This window comes from Macrobrachium nipponense, chromosome 1, assembly GCF_015104395.2.
Source record: "Macrobrachium nipponense isolate FS-2020 chromosome 1, ASM1510439v2, whole genome shotgun sequence".
Classification (NCBI taxonomy): domain Eukaryota; kingdom Metazoa; phylum Arthropoda; class Malacostraca; order Decapoda; family Palaemonidae; genus Macrobrachium; species Macrobrachium nipponense.
Window position 1 is genome coordinate 37980003 of NC_087200.1, and position 14653 is coordinate 37994655.

Genomic DNA, 14653 nt, shown 5'->3' on the forward strand with positions numbered 1-14653 from the left:
AGGAGAAGATTTACTGGAGGGAACAGATAAAACTTCTTCCACAAATTCCAATCTAGAGCCATAGTGTCCGTGGCGTAGGCCAGAGTGTCCAGGTTAGGGGCCACATAGCAAGGGAGTTTGTGATTTGACTCCGTGGCAAAGAGATCCACCTGGAGCCCCGGAACCTTTTGACAGATCCATTTGAATGACTCCTTGTCTAGGGTCCACTCCGATTCCAGCGGGGCGGAGCGTGATAGGGCATCTGCTACCACGTTCCTTACGCCCGCTAGGTGGGTGGCTGACAGGTGCCATTTGTTCCTGTCCGCCAAGGTAAATATGGCAATCAAGACATGATTCAGGTAGCTTGATTTGGCTCCGCCCGTTTATGCAGTGGACTACCACTGCGCTGTCTAGTACTAGCTTGATGTGAACCTTCTTGGACGGTCGAAGCCTTTTCAGAGTGAGAAACACTGCCATGGCTTCCAGTACGTTGATATGTAGCTGGCGAAATGGTAGGGACCAGGTTCCCTGGACCTTTTTGTACTGTGAGTACCCGCCCCATCCGCTTAGTGAAGCGTCCGTGTGGATCACCAGTGACGGTGGGGGAAACTGGAGGGGTACTGCTCTTGACAGGTTCTTGACGTCCGTCCATGGCCGGAGACGTTTCCTTAGGATCGCCGGGATGGAGGCTAGTTTGTCCCGAGTATATCGTTTGACCCCAAGATGGCATCAATCATTAGACTACCTAAAATGGCAACTTGACCCCACTACCCTTGCTGTCAGGTTTCTTGTCATTAGTGACAGCTCCACCCTCATCCTTCTCTTCAAGTCTTTATGCTAGAAGACTGGGTTTTCCTTTACTCTTACATAATTTTTTAATTCACAAACTAAAATATCACTAATTCTCTATATAGTATTTTCTTTAATGACTTGATATTATTGCGGTTTACATCAATATCATTTGAAAATTAGTAAATCATATATTTAACATACAAATAATATACATCTCAGTACGAGAGTGAGAGAGAGAGAGAATTTTAATCTAAAATGTTATTGTTATAATACAATTAAGTTTGTTCATACTTACCTGGCAGATATATATATAGCTGTATTTCTGACGTCCGACAGAATTTCAAAATTCGCGGCACACGTAGTGGGGCGGTCAGGTGGTAGTACCCATTCCCGCCGCTGGGCGGCGGATATCAGGAACCATTCCCATTTTCTATTCATATTTATTCATGGCCCTTGTCTCCTGAGGGGAGGAGGGTGGGCACTCTAAGTATATATATCTGCCAGGTAAGTATGAACAAACTTAATTGTATTATAACAATAACATTTTGTTCATGAAACTTACCTGACAGATATATATATAGCTGAATCACACCTTCGGATGGTGGGTAGAGACAGACTAGGATTTTTTAGGAAATTTAAATTAAAATAAAAGATTAACTTATTGGTTCTTTACCTGATAGCAAAGTAGACTATGTGATTACTGTCAGCTAAAGCCTGCTTATGCTTTATCAGAGTTGCCAGCCAGGTTTTGACCTGTAGTGCTGGTGCTCTCTGGATGCTCTGTCAACGGGGACGTGACCACAATGCAACAAGACCATCTAGGCAAACATATGGCAGTAACACAGCAACCGACCACCACCTGACCAACTAACGCAAAAAACCCCTGATATTAACACTATGGAATGGGAGATTTTCACAGAAGATCTCACCATCAACCAAAAAAAAAACACAATAAACTAACCTAACTAAGCTAAGGGATAGGGAGAGAGCTACCTTCAGCCCCCAAAACTGTGTCTGCCGAAATGTAAGGTCCCAAAGAACTACAGTTCTCGTAAATCGTTCTCACATCCCGGAGGTAATGTGAGGGGCGAATACGGAATTGCTCCTCCCAGAAAGTGGGCTATCAAGAATATCTCTGATAGACATGTTCCTTTGGAAGGCAAGAGAGGTAGCTACGGCTCTGACCTCGTGAGCTTTCACTTTAAAGAGGCTCATATCAGTCTTCTGGCAAGATGAATGAGCCTCTTTAATGACGTCCCTCAAGAAGAAAGCAACAGCATTCTTCGACAACGGCAAATCGGTCTCTTCACCGAGCACCAGAGATTACCTGAGGGACCTCTTATCTCTCTAGTCCTATTCACATAGAACTTGAGAGCCCTGACAGGGCACAGGGCTCTCTCTGGTTCTTGACCCACGAGACTCGATATTCCTTTGATTTCAAAGCTCTTTGGCCAAGGATTAGAACGGGTTCTCGTTCTTAGCCAAGAAAGAAGGGTTCAACGAGCAGACAGCGCTGTCTCCCTTGAAACCCACTAGCTACTGAACACTTGGATTTCACTAACTCTCTTCGCCGTCGCCAGAGAAGCTAGGAAAAGCGTTTTCCTCGTTAAGTCCCTTAGAGAAGCTTCATGGAGAGGCTCAAAGGGACTTAGCATCAGATGTTTCAACACCACATCTAAATTCCATGAGGGCGGTCTTGCTTGTGAATTTTGGTGGTTTCAAACGACCTTAAGAGATCGTGCAGATCCTTATTGTCGGAGAGGTCCATTCCTCTGTGGCGAAAAACGGCAGACAACATACTCCTATAACCCTTGATCGTAGGAACTGCCAATTTTTGCACATTTCTTAGATAGAGTAAGAAATCTGCTATCTGATTCACAGAGGTCGTGGAAGAGGAAATTCCTTCCTTCTTGCACCATGCCCTGAAGGAGGACCACTTAGGACTGGTAGACAGCTCTTGAAGAGGCTCTTCGAGCATTAGCGATTGCTCTCGCAGCTGCCTTTGAAAAGCCTCTCGCTCTGGCCAGCTTTTCGATAGTCTGAACGCAGTCAGGGCCAGAGCGGAGAGGTTTGGTGAAACCTTTTGAAGTGAGGCTGTCTGAGTAGATCTCTCCTCCAGGGCAAACGTTCTTGGGAAGTCCACAAGGAACGTCATGACCTCTGTGAACCACTCTCTTGCTGGCCACATTGGGGCAATCAGAGTCAACCTTGTCCCTTCTGACGCTGCGAACTTTCTCATTACGTCCCCCATGATCTTGAATGGGGGAAAGGCGTAAAGATCCAGGTCTGTCCAGTCCCAGAGCAACGCGTCCACTGCAATTGCCCCTGGGTCCATAACCGGGGAGCAATACAGAGGAAGCCTCTTCGTCCTTGATGTAGCGAACAGGTCTACTAGAGGACGTCCCCACAATTTCCATAACTTTTGACCAGACTTCCTGGGGTGCAAGGTCCATTCTGTTGGTAGAATCTGATTCCGGCGGTGGCTGAGAAGGTCCGCCCTGACATTCTGAACCCCTGCCACGAATCTTGTCAGGATCTTGATGCGCCTTGCGTCTGCCCATAGCAGAACTTCCTTCGCCAGGAGAAAAAGGGATCTGGAGCGAGTCCCTCCCTGATTCTTTAGATACGCAAGGGCTGTGGTACTGTCCGAGTTGACTTGAACAACCTTGCTTGACAGTTTTTCTTCGAAGAACTGCAGCGACAGGAATATCGACCTGCCAGTTCCCTTTTTTTTTTTACATTGATGTGCCAGGCTACCTGTTCCCCTCTCCAGGAGCCTGACACTCTTCCCCCCCTAGTGTTGCCTCCCCAACCGGAAAATGGAAGCGTCTGAGAACAACACTAGGTCGGGGCTCAGAAGATTTAAGGAGAGGCCCTCTCGTAACTTCTGAGGGTCGAGCCACCATCTTAAGTGTACTCTTACTTCGTTGAGATCCTTAGGATCGCATTCAGGTCCCCTTTCGACGTCCATTCTTCCGCAAGGAAGAATTGAAGAGGCCTGAGGTGCAGTCTTCCCAGCGAGACAAACTTTTCTAGTGAGGAAATGGTGCCCAGCAGACTCATCCACTCCCTCACCGAACAAGCTTCTCTCTCTAGGAAGGCTGCGACTTTCTCTAACCCCAGTCGCTGACGTTTCCTGGGATGGAAACGCCCGAAAAGCCACTGAATCCATCTGAATCCCAGATACACGATGGACTGTGTCGGGGTCAGATGCGACTTTTCGGTGTTGACCAACAGACCCAGAGACTTTGCTAGGGCTAGCGTAAACTGAAGGTCCTTCAGACACTTCTGCCTCGACGACGCTCTGATCAGCCAATCGTCGAGGTAGAGGGATATCCTGATTCCTGACGAATGGAGCCACTTCGCTACATTCCTCATAATCATTGTGAAAACCATTGGGGCCGTGCTGAGACCGAAACAAAGGGCTCTGAACTGCCAACCCTGTTGTCCAAGACGAATCTCAGGTACTTCCTTGAAAGAGGGTGGACTGGGACGTGGAAGTATGCGTCCGCAGGTCTAGAGACACCATCCAGTCGCCAGGTCTCAATGCTCCCCAGCACCGACTGAGGCGTCTCCATTCTGAACTTTATCTTTTCTACAAAAAGATTTAGCCTGCTCACATCCAGGACCGGGCGCCAACCTGACGACTGCTTCGGCACTAGGAAAATCCTGTTGTAGAAGCCCGGTGACTCTAGGTCCAAGACTTGTTCCACCGCTCTTTTTTCGACCATCTGGTCTAAGAGATCGAAAAGAACACTTTTCTTCTCTCCCTGATAGGATGGAGAGAGGTCTCTGGGAGTTGAAGTCAAATGGAGGAGGATTGAAGAAAGGGGATCTTGTACCCCGTTTCTACTATCTTGAGGGTCCAAGGATCCGCTCCTCTCTGCCTCCAAGACTCCGCAAAGAATTCCAGTCTGGCCCCGACTGGTGTCTGAAGGACGAGATCTTCATTTGCTGTTTTTCGGTTGAATGAAGCTCTTCCTCTCGAAAACCCTCTCCCTCGAGGAGCTGCTCTCGAGGGGGTGCCCCGCGAAAGGGTTTGACTTTCTTCGGGGGTTTGCTGAATGTTGAAGTGGAAGAACCGCTGGACGTCTTGAAGACTGAACCAAGAGGTCCTGGGTCGCCTTTTCTTGCAAACTCTGTGCAAGATCCTTTACCATAGCCTGGGGGAAGAGATGGTCCGAAGAGGCGCAAAGAGCAATTCCGCTTTCTGAGCGGGAGATACCGACTTAGCAGTAAAATTGCACAGCAGTGCTCTTTTCTTCAGGAAGGCAGTTCCAAAATTCGAAACTAGCTCCTCCGAACCATCCCTGACGGCCTTGTCCATACATGACAACACGCTGGACAGCTCCCCCAGACTGAGAGAATCAGGACTTCTAGACTGAAGGTCCAAAACTCCCAGACACCAGTCTCAGGAAATTAAACACATTAAGGGTACGAAGAGTCCCTTCAAGTGGTGGTCAGTCTCAACCGGAGTCCAGGTCACCTTAGCAGACGCTAAGAGAGACCTCCTCTGGGCGTCCACTAAACTGGAGAAGTCACCCAACGCGGACGAAGGGACCTTTATCCCCACATCCTCCTTGGTCTCATACCAAACTCCTCCTTTCCCGGCGAGTCTAGAGGGTGGATGGGCGAAAGTGGTCTTGCCCTGATCCTTCCTTCTGGACATAAAGTCTTGAAGTTTCTTAAACGCCCTCTTGGTCGACAGCGACGTCTTCATTTCGACGAATTCAGGGGTCTTTACGGTCTTGGAAGACGAAAGTTGTGAGGGAGGAGACCTAGGGGCTGTAGGCTGGAACTTGTCCCCGAATGCTGAACGTAACAGCCTAACAAGAACCTTGTAGTCCGAGGACAGCTGAAGCTACCGCTGTTCTTCCTCTACGGAACTCCCTGGGCTACTAAGTTCCCCTTCCTCCCTAAGAGGAACTGGAGAACGCCTATCAGGAGAGGGAGTACGTCCCGTAGGCTCAATCCTGAATAAAGACTTCCGTTGGTTGGAAGTATCCGCTACAGGTACGGAAGCGGCCGTACGTTGATCTTTAGAGGCACTGACATCTTCCGAAAGAGGAGCGTCCTTAGAAGCCACTTGAACTGTCTTAACAGAAGCTCCCCTACGAAAGGAAGCGCGAGCTTCCTGACGAGCGGCGCCAAAAGCGTCCTGCTTAGACAAGCGAGCGTCCTGCTTTGCAGTCTCAAAAGCGTCCTGCTTCGCTCGAAAAGCGTCCTGCTTCACACGGCGAGCGTCCTGCGGAGCGTCCTCCAAAGCGTCCTGTCTAAAACCAGAAGCGTCCTGCTTCGCGCGCCGAGCGTCCTGCCGAGCTTCCTTAAAAGAGTCTTGAAGAGAGCTCAAAGCGTCCTGTCTAGAACGCCGAGCGTCCTGCCGAGCGTCCTCAACAGCTACTTGCCGAGAGCGTAAAGCGTCCTGCTTCGAACGCCGAGCGTCCTGACGAGCGTCTTCTCCTGAGAGAGTAAAAGGTCTGCTAGGAGAACGAGAACGTTGACGATCCGGAGGCGGAGAGAGAGACGAGCGAGCTGAGAGAGAATGAGGCCGCTTCGTCCTCTTGACGGGCAGCCGAACGTCCTTCCTACGCTTAGGCTCGACTGCTGCTGGGCAAGTCCTCTGAGCCATCAGCGACGAAATCTGGTCCTGAAGGGACACAAGGATATCCTTCGTAGGTGACGAAGGAGCAAAAGAAGGGGCAGGACTGAGACTGCGAGAAGGCGAGGGGTGGGCGAGGGGGACGCCCTCCTTCCTTCTAGCAGGTGACAGCTATCTGCCTCTCAGGTGAACACGCCCGTGCGTGGAAACGAACGTCCTCATCGGAAGAAAGCCTTCCTCTCTTCTGAGGAGGAAAGGCGTCATAAGCGTCCTCTGACGAAAGAGGAGACATAGGACGTGAAGCGTCCTCAAAGCGAAAAAGTCCTTTTCAACGGACGCGAGTCTCTCCGAGCGCTCCACCCCTTGCGCGGGGAGGACGCTTCGGAGGACGAAAAGCAATCTTTCAGGATACGCGCTCGTGCGCGCTCCTTGGCAGCCTGGGATTTAGCAACAAGGCCTGCCGAAGGGACGCCAGATCGGTGGGGAGCCCCCGTAACCCTCTTGCGGCTTTCGACATACCCACTCCCTGAGTCCTGGGAGTCCGATAGAGGTCTAGGCCTAGAGGCATTATGGGGCCGATCTGACGCCCCCTCCACAACACTAGGGGCACTAACACAAACTTTCACTGGGCCGGTTTCTAGGGCCAAAACTTTAGATTCGAGAGCACGAATAGACTCTAGAATCAGAGAAAGGGTGTTACCTTCTCCAGACACAGCACTGGGGCCCGAAGGCAACAACACAGGATTAGGTTGGGCAAAATCTACTGGTGTTAGAGGAGGAGAAATGTTACTATCCTTACCTTTAGTAGAGCTGCCCTTGGAGGAAGACCTCCTGACTCTATCGCGCTCCAATTTACGCCGATAGGTCTCATACATCCTCCATTTATCATCATCCAAATCCTTACATTCATTGCACCTATCATCAACCACGCAAACTTGCCCCCTGCAATCCATACAAACTGTGTGAGGATCAACTGAAGGTTTAAGAAGCCTCACCTTACATTCACTCCTCACACACACTCTGAAACTTCCCGAACTTGATCCAGACATACTGAATCCAGAAAAGCCAATCCAAAATCAAAAACCAATCCACTATTACGCGTGCCAATCCAACAATCCAGAAGTCGATACCAAAAGTCAATCTAGATAATATTATGCGAGATATATGAAAAAATCCTAGACGGAGGTACTGTAAACAGATGTTTGCAGCACCGGCGACAGAAAAAATATGAATAGAAAATGGGAATGGTTCCTGATATCCGCCGCCCAGCGGCGGGAATGGGTACTACCACCTGACCGCCCCACTACGTGTGCCGCGAATTTTGAAATTCTGTCGGACGTCAGAAATACAGCTATATATATATCTGTCAGGTAAGTTTCATGAACAAAATATCATTTATTAAATTATATTAAAATCACAATTTTTGAAAGTAAATTGTATTTTTCCTAACTATACAAACCTGAGGTCCTTTACATAAGGAATTACTTTCAGCGCCAGCTGGAATTCGGTCGTAAGATTCTAATAACAAGGTAGTTAGGCAGTAACTACTTGTCCAATAGTCAGGAGTCCCACCCGACTGGATGTAAACCTTCCACTTTGCTTTGGGCCCACGAACAGATTGAGGGGTGGCATGGGGTGGGCCTATATGTAAAGGACCTCAGGTTTGTATAGTTAAGAAAAATATAATTTGCTTTCAAAATTTGTGATTTGTTCCTACACGTTATACAAACCATCGGTCCTTTACATAAGGAAGACTCACTGATTGGTGGGAGGAATCTGAGTCTTGTGAACAGACTGGTGTTCGCCCAACCACAGTTCCCTCCCTGGTCATAAGAGCAAGGGGGGGAGCCTTGCTTCTGTCCAATTGATCGGAGTGAGATCACTGCCAGACCAATGGCCAGACCTCTGGACAGATTCATAAGAGGGAGGCATGAGTAACCTCTTATGAATAGCAAACAAGAACTTATAGTCGGAGGCAAGAGGACAAATCTATAGTAAGTATTGGGTTTGTCTCTTACTGCTGTCTACTTCCCCCCTATTAGGGAAGGGACAGATACATGCTTTTATCCCTAATGAATGGGAAAGAATGGGGCTCAGTCACATTGCTTACCTGCATCTGTCGTCCTCTCCAGCATGTGATGACCGTTTCTCCCTGCCCGAAGGAAGAGAGAAGAAGGAAGGAGGGAGAGAAGCCAGTCACACTCTCATTCACCCTTCATTCACATGGTTACCACAAGGACGAGATGCAACCTCATCGTCAACTGGTGTAACTGTAGGGACACTAGGCCCCACTGTTTGTTGACATATGCCACTACCATGCTGTTGTCGCTCATCAGCACCACTGAGTGTCCCATCACCCGTTACCTGAATTCTTGGAGCACGAGAAACGCTCTCTTGAGTTCCAGAACGTTGATGTGAAGGTGGTTGTCGTGTCGGTCCCATACTCCTGAAACCAGCAACTCTTCCAGGTGTGCACCCCAACCCTCGGTCGATGCATCTGAGAACGGAAGCATCTCTGGAGGGTGTGTGTAACGACACTCCTATTAGGAGGCTCCTGTCATCTAGCCACCAGGCTAAATCCTCCCTTACTTCCTCCGTACGAGGAACCAGGAAGGATTGCCGATCCTGCACCTGTTACCAGCACTCCTTTAGTTTCCATTGCAGAGACCACAGGTGAAGACGCCCATGAGGGACTAACTTCTCTGACGACAACAGGTGACCGATCACGACCTGCCACTGCTGAGCTGGCTGTTCCTGTCGTGACAGAAACCGACAAACTGCCTCCCTGAACCTGCTGATCCGTGAGTCTGCAGGGAAGACTCGTGCTGCTACCATATCGATCAGCATGCCCAAGTACTTTATCCTCTGCTTGGGCTCAAGATCCGACTTCTCGAAATTTATCACGATCCCCAGATTGCAACAAAAGTCGAGGAGGCGATCTCTGTCCTGTAGCAACTGTGAGTGAGAGCTTGCCAGGACTAGCCAGACATCGAGATACCTCATCAGATGTATCCCAACTGAATGGGCCTGAGCCGACACCAGAGTGAACCCTTGCGTGAACACCTGAGGGGCGGTTGAGAGACCAAAACAGTGCCCTGAATTGGTACACCGTCCTGTCGAGGATAAAGCGAAGATACTTCGGAGGACTGATGGATGGGTATTTGGAAATATGCATCCTTTAGGTCCACCGAAAGCAGGAAATCATTCTCCTTGATGGAATCGAGCACTGAACGTGACGTTTCCATCTAGAACCTAGTCTGGTGAACAAATCGGTTCAAGGGAGAGAGATCTATCAATGGTCTCCAGGCCCCCGTAGACTTCTCCACCAGGGAAAGTTGGCTGTAGAGCCCTGGTGACAGTTCTCGTATGACTTCCACAACTTTGCTCAGCATTGTCTGCATGTCTTGTTTCAGTGCTACGTCCCTGGGTGAACCGGGAAGGTATGTTTGGAGACGGAATGGGTGTGAAGTGAGGGATGGCCTCGACTCGAAGGGAAGTAGATATCCTTCCTGAAGGACATCCACTACCCAGGTCTTGGCTCCATAGCACTGCCAAGTTGCCCAATGGCTTGCCAGGCATCCCCCCACTTACGGCAACAGGTGAGGGGGAATGCCATCCCTACGTTTCCCTCTCTTCCCCTTTTGCTTAACCCCCTTCCTGCAAGAGGAGGAAGGCTGAGAGGGGGGCTGACGCTCACCTCTCGAAGCGAAAGAGGAAGGGTGGGTCTTTCCACATGCTACCCTCGATGGTACTGACATCTTAGGAGTGGAGGAAGAGCTAGCTAAGCTCCGAGGCTTAGCTGTAGTTGAACGAGACTGCCCAGAAGTCTTCGCAACTGCCCGGTGTACTAGGCGATCGGTGTCCTCAGCTCTTAGCTTTTCCACCGCAGCATCCACCATCTCTCTGGGGAAGAGAGAGGAGGAACCCAGCAACAGTCCATTCCTTAGACCCATCACTGCCTCTATACCAGCCACCCTGGATACGCGTTTCAGGACTGCGTCCCTCCTCTTCAGTAACAGGTTGGCCTACAGGTTGGCAGTCTGGTGGGCCAGGTAGGAAATAGCCCTACCTCCAGACTGGCAGTCTCCTGAAAGCCGAGTCTTCCCCAGGAACTATAGATTCTGAAGAAGCTGCTGCTCTGGATACTGTGAGGGACCACAGATCCAGCCAGGAGATGGCCTGGAAAGCTGCCATGGCAGCAGATTCCAGGGCCACTGCCTCATGCTGCAAGAACCAGAGGTTCTCTGACAGCAGGTGTTGCAGAGGCAATCCCGGAATTAGGCGAGTTAACCCCGGGTCAACCCACTTGGTCAACAACGGGTCTGACGAAGGCACATAAAAGCGCCGCTGGCGAGGCAGATGAGGGGAAGCAGCTTGTCTGAACTGCTGGCTCTAAGTGAAGCTTCCTGCCCTGAGACGAGCGTTCACCAGGTCCAGCACACCGTCAGCCAAGGAAGACCAGGGTAGCCCTACAATGGTCTGGGTTCCTTCTTAGGACCCCAGAATGACTCCAACCTAGATGGATGGTCAGAGGGGCAACCACCGATCCTTCCCCAAGGTCATTGTGCTGACAGATCAGCGCAATGACCTCTGTGAAAGACCTCTGTATCTTGGGAGTGACTGCGTCCTGAGGCGACGGACCTTCAGATCCATCCAGGCAGAGTCCCTCCCGAGACACTCTTCCTTCAGCAGGGAGAACCTTGCCAGACCCCCCATGGTCTCCTCTAACCACTTGAGCATACAACCTGTCCGGTCCTAAAGCCGAACCAGGCACATACGTGGCTGGACTGTAAGGAGTGCACTCTCCACGGTCATTCCTGTTCGCCTCGCTCCTCCCAGTGTATCCCGAGGAGGTTGAAGGGACAGGTGAGGTAGACCTGACACTCCCACCCTACCTACCAGCAGAACTGGTAGGCTGAGAGGACTGCAGGCGATCACCAACCCACACATGCTGGTGTGATCGACTGTTGGGCGACTGATAGCATCCACTAACGTGGTGAGAGCGAGAACCGTCCTCACATGTCACGGTCCCAGAAGCAGCCGAAGCTGTTCCCGGGGACCTGGGGGACCTCTCCCAGCTTTACCTCGTGTACGGTCACGTGGGAAAGTCACGTCAACCCTGGGTACCAGGAATCGCTACGCGAGCGATCGTTGCAGGGCCAAGCTCCACCTGGGAAGGAGGACCTGAAGGAACAGCAGCACTTCCACATGCAGGAACAGGGGCAGCAGGCACTGTGACAGCAACAGGAGGTAGGTCCAGGGGCGAGCTCTTCAGGCACTCACAATCAGGTGGAGGAGCGAGGGCAGCAAAACCTAGGGGAGGAGGAGGGTAATACTCTACCTTGGAGACGTGTGGCACTGGTGCCTGCACTGCAGCAGTGGGGGTAACCATCGTCACGTGCTGGGTGTAGACCAGATGAGGTGGTGCCACATACCCCGGAGTAGATATTGTTGTTTTCGTCCTCGACTCCACCACATGCATGACTGGGACTGCAGCTAAATGTTGTAGGAGTCCCCGGATGCTCAGAGAGCTGGGAAGACTCAGCGATTGCCATACCTGCTGCAGATCCCCACCCACGGAGGCAGACAAACCTGAGGAAGAAGGAACAGTCAGATAAATGGGGAAGTTCTTGTTCGCTCAGAGGGGGAAGGATCCCCCCTTGAGTGGACAGAAGTTCCCGAATACAACTCCAGGTCAGCATGTCTCCCTCCTTCCTCTGCATTCAACAGATCGAGTGAAGAGGAGGAGAGAGACATGTCCCCACGAAGGAGAGAGAGCCATGTGAGGAAGCTTACAAGGGGGAAGGAAAGAAGATGACGTGTCTGTAACCAGCGGTGTCGAAGGAGAGCTTTCCGACAATGCCTTGGGTGACTTACTTGGCTTCTTCCTCCTCTCGTATCTCCCCCCACTGCTCCTCCGACCAGGAGATACAAGTGTCACAAGTTAACTCCTTCGGCACCCTCGGCACCTTGTGCAGAGGGCATGAGGATCCACTTCTTCGCCAGAGCGAAATGCACCACACTTTCTACCCCCCTCCAGAACATATTCTCTGGTTGGATGGAGGGGCGTAAGGGCTTATCTGACTTGTGGGTTTGCATGTCAAAACCTTATCAGAATCAGACAAAATAACCACAGGCAGAAATATCCACAAATACACCAGAAAAAAGGGAAAATGCAAAAAAGAACAGAACAGTCTCATGACAGAGGCGGGCAGAGAGTTAACAACATGTCTGCACCCGATGGAGGTCGAAAGCAAAGTGGAATGTTTACATCCAGTCAGGCGGGACTCGCGACCATCGGACAAGCAGTTACTGCCTAACTACCTTGTTATAGAATCTAACGACTGAGTTCCAGCTGGCGCTGAAAGTAATTCCTTATGTAAAGGATCGATGGTTTGTATAATGTGTAGGAACAAATCATATATATATACTGTTCAACTGGATATATGACTATTTTTTTAAAGGTGATCTATTCCAAGTTCTGGAACACTGGAAGGTGATCATGCTTATGGGAGTTTTTCATTTTTCATTTAGGTAATAATTGCCTATACTTTTTAGTCAAGTAAAACTTAAAAAATTCGCATGCTAACGTACCCAGGTGTTTTCAGACTTCGGCCTTTTTTGACAACAGATTCTTCATTTTAACAACTTTTGTCTTGTGTGTAATAAGTGAGAAGTGTTCATGGAGACCTCAAGTAATAAAAGACTCTTCATACTTCTGAGCAAAAGGTCACCCCGTTCCACCAATGAAAGCCTCTTCTCCATGTCTGCCTTGGCAGTTTAGGACCCAGTGAGGAAGGCCAAGTTAGGATGAATTTTTGTATTTCACTCTTACAATTTATGATGCTTTTGCTAGGTCAGGTCTACAAATCCAACCCCTCAACCTCCTGGCATTCTAGGTAGGGTTAGGATAAATTCCAACATTTAATGCTATGACTTTTAATATGTTCTGCCAGGCAGCTAGGAATGGGGTTGGACACCTAACAGGTAAGGACCTGGTATCCTTGGTTAGGTTTGGTTAAGTACCTGACTCTCCTTACTGCATTTTCATGCTTTATAAATTTTTATGGCAATTGTTACTGAGAGAAATATGAGCTATGTACTTTTCCAAAAACTTGTGCTGATTTATGCAATTCCCATCTTTCCAATTGATTTTCCCCACCAAAAAAGCTTATTGACCCTATATAGCCTAGGGTCACCCATAATTGTTGGACAAAGGGAGACATGGTCTGTACCAACAACATATGGCCTTAATTTGTGACTTAGGAGAAAAGTCTTACTTTGAGAGGAAAGTAGAGATCTTAAGGGGGGGGGGGGGGTTGCTTCAATGGACGCTGTCTCATGACTAGTGTCAATTCCAGGTTACAGGATGTGTTAGGCTAAAGCACTTTTTCTGGACAGTGGCCGAAGAACAGGTGAGATGGCCGGCAGAAGTCCATTCAATCATATACCCTATACATGTACTACTCTGTTTTTTTCCATCTGCCCATCCGCCTGTGGTGTTTGCGCATGGTAACACTGCGTCCCGGGCTTTAAATAATATCCTATTTCGAATATTAACGGTGTAATTTGCATACAGTAAATTATTACAACACTTTTCATTTGCAAATGTACACCCAGATATCCTTTTATTTACCTAAAACTTAGACATAGCGTAACTACTTAAAGCCCGGGACGCAGTGTTACCATGCGCGACCACCGCAGGCGGATGGACAGATGGAAAAAAGCAGAGTATAGTTAGACATGCAAAACACACATTAGGCTTCTTACACCAGTTACAAAATAGTATACTAGTTGCAGGTAGCAGTCAAGGAATAAAAGTAATTGGTTTCACTTTATTACACAAGTGTCTGGCTCATTTACATTACCTATAGCTTATAGCCTATACCAGACCTAGGAAGAGGAGATAAAATCAAGTGGTTTAGGTACCACACAGCTTAGCTATACCTAGGTACTGTCATGGTCTGGATACCTAAATCAATAGCTTTTGGGTTAATCTAATAGATACAAGGAAGGTATTTAGCGACGAATTGCGGTTTCCTATACATAGTATCTTGGTTGTTTACCTATTAGGCTAGGGGTAGATCTAGGGTACTAGCCTATTCCGCAGCAGCCTAGACTATGGCAGTTGGGGTTTTCTATGCAGTTTTACCTCCTGAACAAGAATTTTGGCCTAAGTAATATTTATTCGGACAACTGTAATTAACCCCCAGGGGCCAGTACTAAAAACGGCGAAATAGTACATTGGTGGTATTTCTACAGAAGCAGTCCGCACGGACTGCA

General features: G+C 49.2%; 1 protein-coding gene across 1 annotated transcript in view; it reads right to left on the reverse strand.

Moving 5' to 3' along the window:
- LOC135219243 (serine hydrolase-like protein) overlaps nucleotides 1–14653 on the reverse strand; it is a 79382-nt gene that overhangs the window by 63649 nt on the left and 1080 nt on the right. The gene's annotated exons all lie outside the window — the stretch shown is intronic.